The sequence below is a fragment of the Haemaphysalis longicornis genome, unplaced genomic scaffold, assembly GCF_048455015.1.
Source record: "Haemaphysalis longicornis isolate Haplotype H1 unplaced genomic scaffold, Haemaphysalis longicornis Haplotype H1 scaffold_11, whole genome shotgun sequence".
Taxonomy (NCBI): Eukaryota; Metazoa; Arthropoda; class Arachnida; order Ixodida; family Ixodidae; genus Haemaphysalis; species Haemaphysalis longicornis.
The window spans coordinates 78,140,988-78,151,417 of record NW_027526214.1 but is presented as its reverse complement, the minus strand read 5'-3'; the positions used below and the strand labels follow the sequence as shown (position 1 = coordinate 78,151,417).

At 46.5% G+C, this 10,430-nt stretch overlaps 1 pseudogene; it reads right to left on the bottom strand.

The window, feature by feature from the left end:
* Positions 1-261: 261 nt before the first annotated feature.
* LOC144160695 (uncharacterized) lies at positions 262-1,811 on the bottom strand (annotated as a pseudogene).
* Positions 1,812-10,430: the final 8,619 nt, after the last annotated feature.

Here is a 10,430-nt window from a genome sequence, read left to right as displayed (position 1 = left end):
CATCTGGCAGCGCCGTGAACGGTATTCCACGTTTTATCAGTAAGGCTACACCACCGCCTCGTGTCGGTCTGTCCTTTCGTATTATGTTGTAGTTTGGGGTGTTAGTTCACTATCTACAATGTCATTATTTAACCAAGTTTCTGTCAGTGCAGCGAAGTCTGGCTCAATGCCGAGGAGCAGGCATTCAAAAATTCTAATTTATTCACAACGCTTCGACAATTCACATTTATAAATCTTAATTCTGGCGATTGCGAGAACGTGTCACTGGTCCTGCGCTTTGATGTTTTTTTTATCGTGTGAGGAATTTTTTGTCTGGTTTACCAAAACTTTATCGTTTATGGAATCGTCCCAGCGGTAAAGAGTACGATCTATACTTATTTTGTCATAAACTAGGTGCACCTTCTGTCCGGATTCCTTGTTTGGTTTGGACGAGTCCCACAGTTTTTTTTTCTGATAAGGCGTACGTGCTGCGAAACGTCTTTGCTAATTGATATTTCAGAACCCTTTAGTTTGTGGCAGTTTTTCAAAATCTTTGTTTTGTCGCGAACATCAAGAAGTGTTAGAAATATCGGCCTGGTTTTATTTGGGTTAGGTATTCCGAGTCAGTGTATCCTTTCGATTGAAGCGGGTTCGATTTCTAGAATAGTTCTAGCAATTTTTTCATTTATTACTTGTTCTAAAGATTCCTCATTTTCTTGCTCATTTTCAGGAATAACATACACAATCAAATTTGATCTTCGCGACTGGTTTTCTAAGTAATCCAGCTTCAGTTCTAAGTCTGACACGGTTTTTTGTAAGGCGGAAACTTTAGTGGTACAATCTATTATTTTTTTATCCATGGCAGCCAAGCTTTCTAGTTTTGCATCGATAGCCGTTAGTCGTTCTTCTTTTATTTCTTTAAGGTCGGTAGCGATTTGCGTCAGTTGTAGAGAAATTTGAGCTAAGTCGGGACCGGGGTTTGTCTCGATATCACCTTCCAGCAAAAACAGTTCCTTCAAATACAACGCCAAGTTACACAGTGGTTCATGACGCGACCGTGGGCACGGCAGCACAATCAAGCAGGGGTAGTCAGACCTAGTGCATTTGCCGTAGGGTTTTCTCACCTGTAGAATATACATAAACAGATAAGCGTTCTGCATCCTTTCGGTGCCACCGTGCCCATTGATCGCCGTGGTTTCAGGAGCCGTATTTATTACCTAAGCTGTCGATGTTGAGTGGGGTATCGAGGGGGAGCTAAAGGCTGCGTCGGCGCAGTACACCGCAGGACCGAGGGAATCCAGCTTGTAGGGCCGACCATCCAGACCAACCGGAGCATTTGGCACATGGCGAGCTTGATCGTGGTCTGGATTTGCTGTCCACGCTGTCGTCGAGTTGCCCGCTCCTTCACGCCCCGCCGGTATCAGCAGCAGGAAAGTGCCGATCTGTAGAATATACAGGAACGGATTAGTGTTCTGCATCCTTGTGGTGCCGCCGTGCCCATTGATCGCCGTGGTTTCAGGAGCCGTATTTTTGTCCGAAGCTGTCGATGTTGAGTGGGGTACCGTGGGGGTGCTGAAGGCTGCGTCGCCGCAGTACACCGCAGGACCAAGGGGATCCAGCTTGTAGGGCCGACCATCCAGACCAACCGCAGTATTTGGCACGTGGCGGGCTTTATCGTGGTCTGGATTTGCTGTCCACGCGGTCGTCGAGTTGCCCGCTCCTTCACGCCCCGCCGGTATCAGCAGCAGGAGAGTGCCGATCTGTAGAATGTACAGGAACGGATTAGCGTTCTGCATCCTTGCGGTGCCGCCGTGCCGCCGTGCCCATACCATACTTAACACCTCTTTTCACGGGCGGGCCACTGGTTTAAAGATGCGCCCCGCATAAACTTCTTTTGGTGACCTCAAACACCTTACCGTGAAACATGGCGTACTTGGCTGTTGGAGAGTTACGTCGGGAGTAAGTGCTCGCGCCATCAGTTGGGGTTCCGGCTATTGACGTCTGTTTGCTGTGACATTAACGTAACCACACTGTGGAGACAGTTCGCGTTGGCGAGGACTGGCCCAATGGACCGGTGTGTGGACAGCACCAGGCCGCTCAGGGCTGGCCGAAGTCGTCCTTTGCATGGCCGAACTCGTCCTTTGCATAAGCATGCAGTTGCTCATTCTGGGTCCTTGAACATCACGACCAGATAAATATAAGCAATCGGGGCCCTTTTCGGACAACTTGATCCCACGGTTACAAGCACGAGCGCCCGAGCACTGAATGACGATGAATAGCGAGCGCGTGCGTTCAACCACTTCTTCGTCCTCACAGTCGCCTTTGGTGCCAGTGTTAAGAAACACGTGGCGGTATGCAAATTATATATATTTTAAGCTATGCCTAAGGCAGACATTAGCAGCCGTATGTGGACATTCTCCTCAGTGGCTATGCGCCATATGCTATGTGCCACCAGCCTCGCACGCCGCGCACATCGTCGTCCACGCTATCATCATCGGTATCTTTTGGAATCTCTGCGCTGGACCTCAGCTTGCTAGCCAGTCGCTCTCTGTGGGATTAGTTAATTAAACAGGTTCCCGACGACTCCTTGCCTGTGCCTCACATGTGGTGGAGGTGAAGCGGTCTGATCCTTCGCACCTCGACCCCCGACCTACCCCTGGAGCTCCATTAAGGTCGTCGCCTACCACAAGAGGCCATGCCGATGAGAGCTGAACCAGCCAGCGCGGCGGGTTCTGCCGTTCCACCGTGCTTCGTAACAAGCCGCGATGGGGACCCTCCCTTCGCTGGCTTCCCGGTGATGACGTCGAGGATTGGCTGGATGAATACAACCGAATCGGCGCCTTCAATCGGTGGGACGATGTCTTCAAGCTCCGTAACGTCTCCCTTTCCCTCAGAAAAGTAGCGAAGACGTGGTTCTCCAACCACGAGCGCGACTTCACTGACTGGCAGCTATTTACTTCCGAGCTGCACATATTCTTCGGCACGTCGTCTACACGTACGGAAGCCGCCAAAAGGAAATTGGATCAGCGCATACAAAAACTTGGTGAGTTGTACACTTCCTACATTGAGGACGTTCGCGCATTACGCCACCGTGTCAACAAAGATATGACGGAGGACAGCCGAGTGCGCCATGTCCTGAAAGGGATTTCTCCCTTCGCATTTAACGCGCTGGTCGCACACAACCCCACTAGCGTTAACCAGGTCGTAACGATGCGTCAGCGCCTCGACGATCTGCAGTACCTCCATGTGCAGCCAACCCAGTTGGACTCCCGCGCTTCCATGGAGGAAGCGGACTTGCGCTCTATGAGAAGATCAATTATCCGCGAGGAACTGGGAGTGCAGACACCGCTAGGATTTAAGAATCACGACGCGAGACACCTCCTCCGGATCGGCGCGACATGATCAAACAAGAGCTGGCCTACCTTATGCCAGCTTTCCCATCAGCAATAGATATTCATCCCGCCTCAACTCAAGCGGCATTGGCTTCGCTGCCTTATGCTTCCAATGCCCCGATTTTGAAACCTCTCTCCGACTCGGTATGTTCGCCTTTAGCACCTGTGTCTATCACTGTCCCTCGACCGCCCATGCTCACCCGGTCTGACCATGTGCATCCTCACCCAGTGCAACCTTCTGGTCCCGTTCGGTTTCTGCGAGGTCCTCCTCAGTTCACGTATGGCTACGCTGTTTGGCTTCCGTCCCGCCCAACCTGCTTCTATTGGACCATCGGCGGGCATATCTCTCGTTTCTGTCGAAGACGCCAACAAGATGTAAGGCTCGCGTACTCCCCCGTTCCAAAAAGCAGGAGTCAACCGTCTTACGACTACTATTCGCAAAGGTTCCCGTACGCACAACATTCGCCGTCACCCGCAGACTACCAGGACCAGCACCGCAGGTTCCGCCCGCCCAAACAATCTTCCCCAACGCCCTTCCGCCGCCGCTCTACCTGGCCGATTCGTCCTGCCTCCCAGAATACGGAAAACTAAAGGCGGCAGTTTATGCGGGCGAAAATGCGTCACTTCGGAATTCTGGAAATCCTTCTCATCGACCATCGAACACGTTATCAGTTTTAAATGAAGGAATTAGTGTTGAAGCTCTTGTAGACACTGGTGCGAGCATTTGGGTATTTCACGAAAGTTTATGTTCTCTACTGCGAAAAGTAAAAACTTCATATTCTGGCCCGGCTCTACGAGGTGTGAAGTCCTCTACTATTCGACCATCTGGACGGTGTACAGCTCGTGTTTTTATCGACGGCATTTGCCACCACATTCAGTACGCAGTACTGGCATCATGCGTTCACCAAATAATACTAGGCTGGGATTTTTTTAAATCGGCGTCTGCTGTGATTTATAATGCCTTTATTTTCCATCCACACTGATGTAGGAAGAGAGGGAAAAAAAGCTAATCTGGTTAGCTTGACGGCGCTCCCTCCTTCTCGAATAATACATAGATATGTCAAGAGGCACGCAGCACAGTACAAAGCGCAAAAAAGGAAGTAACAAAAAAAAGCAATGGTGCTGTATTCACAGTCGTTCCGAAAAAAAAAGAAACAGAAAAGAAAAGGAAAATGGAAATCGTCCGCAAAATTCCCAAACGCTTTCTTTAAAACTGGAAGAACTAGCAGTGTGGTAAAACCGCAAAGAAACTTGCACCCCTGGGAAATAGTGACATACAACCATGTTACTTAATAATTACTATAGCAGTACATTGGCCCCAACTTAGGGGTATTCTCGGAAACTTCCTAATGTTGCAGCGTGTATATAAAGTTTTTGATAACTTCACGCAAATGCCGTTGTAATGTATAGACATCGGACACAGATAACTATTTTGGCCAAAATAACGGCTCAAACACAAAACATTGGCCGCGTATCTGCTACTTTTTTTGCAAATGTCGTCAAAACGCGATAGTCTTCGTAGATATTTGCGATGAAATGTCCCCCTTGGCTTTCTTGCTCGCCTCTCATGCTGTTCCTGTTCAGTCACGCTCAGCCCAATGTAACCTCTTTAAAGGTTTGCTCAAGGTGATTTAAATTTATCGCATCCAAATTCTACAGGCCAGAGTCCTTGATGCCAGAGCTGCAGTACGGTAGAGACGCGCCTAAATTGAGGCGGCCGACCTATAGGTTAAGAGAACATCGTTGCTGTGCTCCACGTGCGTTCCAAAAAGGATGTGGAACCTAGCTAGTGGAACATTTCGTTACTCTTGCCTCGTGATTTCTCATATGCCGCAAGGAGGTGCCGAGGGCTACAGCAGGCGGCAGTTTTCTCCAGTAGATGTAGAATACCATTTGCTGTCGCAAACGCAAGCATGCATGAATTTTGAAATAAAAGAACACCGTAATTATCCCTTCTGCACTAATTTTCTGCCTTATATTTGCGTATTGCCTTGTTCTTGTTCAACAAAGTTGGCAATTATAAAAATATAAAACGGTCTGAGATGTTTGCATTTGGCTGTGAGTATATAAGACATTTGCCCGGTGTCCATTTTACTTTGGCAGGGTGGCTGAATCAAGTTACAGACAGGCAGACAGACCAAAATTTCTGGGTTCAGGTAGCCCAAGAAAGACTATTGCCTTTATTAACCATTGTAGTGCAAGCTCTGCACATTAACCAATAATCAAACGTAAATACTTTTTAAATAACATGTTTTGCGGAACCAAAAGGGTAAAATTATTTAGGAGAAATGTTTCAGGATAAGAGCAATGCACGATGGCAAATATTTACGATTACAGGGGTCAATGAGGTCTTTTGGTGTTTTTAATTATTATAACATGAACAGCCTGCATAGGTCCACTTAAGGACGATGGCCTCCCGCGTGACATTTACACACTTCTGTGTTGCAGTGGTCTAATCTATTTTTTGCCGCGAAATGTTTTTATTTATCCGATACAGCCTTGTCCGTTTTCTATTTTCGCCCTTCGCTATTGATTCCGCTGTCCCCGTGGTAAGTTCGTCGTATTACATCTACAGCTGAAGACTTCTTTTTTCTCCAAGGATTTGCTGGCGAGCAAGTTGGTACATTGTTCAATAAGAAAAACATCGCAAATGTCAGGACGAAGAAAGGGAAGGCAAAGGCACAGGCGCTGACGAACATCTTAGCGCTTTATTGCCGCAGAAACATAAATAATGAATAAGGCAAAGCAAAGAAATATGAAAAAAGACGGAAAGCAGACATCGCTATGAAATATGATAGCCAATGACCAAAACGTAATCGACCACGCGGATTTTTCTGCATAAGATTCTCATCACCAGTAAACTATTTACTTCGTCAGAATTGAAACAGGTGGCTCGCTCACACACGCGTTTTCTTTTGTTTTGATTTAAAAGTCTTCAAATATTTCCCGCTCCCTCTGTTCACGATACCGTGCGAGGATCGCGCCGTCATGGAAGATGGGAGTGCAGCCGCATGAAGAGCAATATATTGCCAAGGTGCACCTTGTGGACGCCTTTATATTGTACGCATGCTGTCTCAGGCAATCATTTATGCAGCGGCCTGTCTGCGCGATGTACGTACGGCCACACCGTGACAATAGGAGTTCGTACAAGACTTTCTCAATGGAGTCGACATAGTGAGAGCTATGCTTTTTTTCGCACGCGCGCGTCTTCGGAGCTTCAGCGTTGACACGCTTGCACAAACGGCTGAGTTTGTTCAGAGCGTAGAATACCAGACGTACACTCGCCTTACTGACAATGTTCTTTAGGGCGTGGCTGACACCATGAAGGTGGGAAATTACCGCTGTTTTTTGTCTCTCTTGCTAAAAAACTTTTCAGTTTGTCATGAGGAAAGTTCACGAATTAACCCCTACGCCAAAGTGCTCATGAGGTCGCTCGGGTAGGCAGCAGACTTCATGTGGTGGACCTCGGCATTAAAACTATGTGGCACTCAATGGGGACCGCACCTGATCAGAGCAGTTCAAAGAACACCCATGGCAACTTCCCTCTTGACAAGATTGCTGTGCTCAGAACTGTAGGGTAAGAGGCCCTTTTGGGACCTAGGCGCATATTTCCAGCAGTGTATTCCTTGCTCAAAAACAACACAAGGTCTTAGCTGGCCATCGGAGGGTAATTCCAACCTTAGGTGGCCATAGGAGAGTAATTTAATTGTCAATGCGAAAGCAACAAAGGCCGACTCGAACGGTGAGAAAATGTCCTCAGCCCCTTCAATGATCGGCTTGTTGCTGTCGACCTGGAACACCACCAAGGAGTCGTCAACGAATCGAAAAGTCTTGACGACGCCATGCCCAGAAAGGGCACCCTGCAACTTCTGATACCCGCTGGCAAGCAGCAAATCACTTGAAACAGGAACCAAGCACGATCAAATGCAGACGCCTTCCTTCTGGATTTACAAGTCCCCTGCTTAATCAACGAATGTGGACCGTAAGTAGAACTGCCACAGTTCAAAGAAAGCGAAGAGGTTAGTGCCGCATAAATTCTGAAAACAGACTGCACCGTATTTGTCGATGGTGTCGCTCAATGCTTCGCAGATGGGTCCCTGAGGTAATGAGTAATAAGAGGTCCTTTCTGTCCGCCGAGAAGGCTCCAACGCTTTCATTGCCCAGGGTGCTCAGGAACGATTCACCTGCACGCGGGCTTCTGATGAGAAACGGGTCCTCTACTGTTAAGAGTTACAGGAACCGCTGAAGGAAGAGACCTGGGAACTGCTGATATGTGCCTCTTTCACTCACAATGACCCAAAACGGGCATCCCTCCTTCTGCGTCTTCGCGGAAAAGACTGTCAAGCTCCGGGCATTGGGTTTATTGATACACTCAGCCTGTTTTTCAAGCATTGCGTATCTGCACAGCTGCATCGACCGCTTCTTCACTTCAGCTAGCTGGACTTCATCAGCCAGGCGAAAATTCCAATGGATAGCTTCCTCCAATTTCTCCTTTTACAGGGCAGATGGCAAAACTTTGTAGTGTAGTATTAGGCCAGGTTTTCTATTCCTTGTTCTCAATCTTTACTACTATCTTTGCTGAAACAGTAACTCCGGAATAATTCGAATATTGTGCGCCTTGCGAAGAAACACCGTAAGTTCGAACAAGGAAGCAACTCGGTGCTGTTTCTCTGACGTTGTATAGGTTTTGCATTGTAGCGTGGTGGCTTTGCGGTTGCGCTAATTTAAAATTGTTTGTAAAATCGTGGATTAATATTTCGGTAGAAATAACGGGGCCAGAAAACAAATATATGAAAGCGCAATAAAAGTTGGACAAAGAGAAAGTGAAAAACTTATTGAGCGTCTCGGGATAGGGAAGCTTGTTGTCCGGCGGTTCGAGCTCAGCGGCGACGATGGCAGCTCGTTTCACTAAGGCGATCTGATTTACATACTATGCGCCCCGTTATAACGTTGGTAAATCTTCCGATGGACATAAAATGTCACTATTACCAAAAGATATCCCAAGAATAGTGTAGCCCAGTTGGAGTGGCAGGAGTGGTGAAAAATAGTCGTGCTTCAGCAAACGCAAATTTGAGTGCCTTCACGAGTTTTTATTCCATGAAAGTTTTATTCAAGAACCACCAATAAAAGAGAGGACATATGTCTACAATCCTATCAAACGGTTTAAACAAACACATAGTCATATCATAATTTTACTCAGGAAGAGCCAGTAAAAACATTGTGGGTTGCGTCCCACAGGTACTAACCGTTCCACACCGTATTTAGGCGTTCTCACAGAAGCAATAAAGATATGGCTTTTGCGATTTTGGTATCACACATCTGGTGGATTCGTCGGGAAAATCTAAACGTTTTATTTGGGTGGCAGGTGTACACAAAACGCCCAACTTATACAACCTGTGTAATAAATTTGGTTGCGTAATTATTATTATAATCCCTTCCGTGACAGCACCATGTACAGAAGACAATAAAGAAATATCATTTCACCAATTTCCTGAAAACCCCAACAAAACATTTATTCTCTCTAAATCGCTTTTATGTAGTTTACTCTGATAGTTATTTCTAACGCGTGTTGTACCCGCAAAGTAATATTTACGGCTCGAAGAATTCCACAGAGGTTTTTTAAAAGCAGCTGAAAGTCTATGTGTTCTGCATTTATTGTTTCTGGAAAGATGTCTGCCATCAACTATACATTCACGTCTGCCATGTTGCTGCCGTTTAGTTTTGTTTGCGGGCACCTGCATAAAAAGTGGCTGTTTATGATCCTCAGCTGTATTTCCTTAGTTTTTGTACAATACCTGGGTTCCTGCGACAAACGTCTTTAAATTTATCTACAGCGAGTCGCAGGTGCGCCAGTGATTGCTAATTTCTTATTTATGCTTCTTGGTATGGCGATATTTCAAGGCCCCTGTCAAGTAGGAGGCGCCAGTACCATATAGCACCTGTGAACGTAAATATAATAGTATGGTGGGCTGGGGAATAGATTAAAAGAATGTTCAGGCATGGCGCTGTATGTAGCTTTGATTGTATCTGAGTAAAAAAGACAGGGGAATTGCGCATAGTGCTTGCATTACCACCGGTGGGTATTCTGATAAAAGCACCGTAGCCATGACATTCCTACAATCAGCCGGATACATATTAGGCCAGTTATTTTGTACTGTTTGAGAGCGTTTGTTTGGGGGCCAAGCAAACATCCAGCAAAACCGCTACTGAACGCCATAACTCTGTCCCTCAAGAACGCTTGGGTGTTAAATGCAATCGCGAACAGCACAACCAGTGAGATTCACACGCTTACTTTCGCAGTTTCTCATAGCCCGCCGAGTATACCGTTCTCTTTCTGCTACAGACAGCAACATACCATTTAAGGAACAGCAGCAAGCATTTCTTGTTAAAAAAGAAAACAAACTGAGAACGGTGTTTCATTTGCTGCTTTATGGCATACTTTTGAAGACTGCTTTTTCAGAGATAATGATATACACAATGTAAAAGACATACACTCTTGATGCTGGCTGATTAGGGATGAAGTAGGATGTTGCGGCGGTATCGCAAATTACATCTAGTCGATGTCGTTTTTCTAAAATAACGTGTCCTTCATCACTTGTGTTTTCAGTATTGGATCAATGTAAGTCACACGATAACTAGTGCATCTTCTGAGGGTAATTTTTGCCCTAACAATGCTTCACGCGTTTGCTTCAAAACTTTTTGGGCCCTATGAGGAATTTGCTTAGTGCAAGGAAAAGCGCAACAGCCACCAGTGGTTATGGTAAACTACTGCAGCGGGAATACATTATTTGGACTACCAAGGAGAGCATATCCGCAAGGAATTTTGGAGAAGAGGGTGGTGGCACAGAACCCTAGCTTGGTGGGTATCGCAGACAATTCTAGATAGCGAGCTTCTTAAAAAGAGAACCTTTCAAACTTTTCAGCTAAAGTATGCGGGGATGCATCAGGAGGCACCTCCTAAACCGTGGAGACAGCCAGTAGCTACCCATGTAAGCCGCCTCCACTGTAGGAGAAATTCTTCACATCCCTATATGTGTGTACACCAATATATTTATGTAA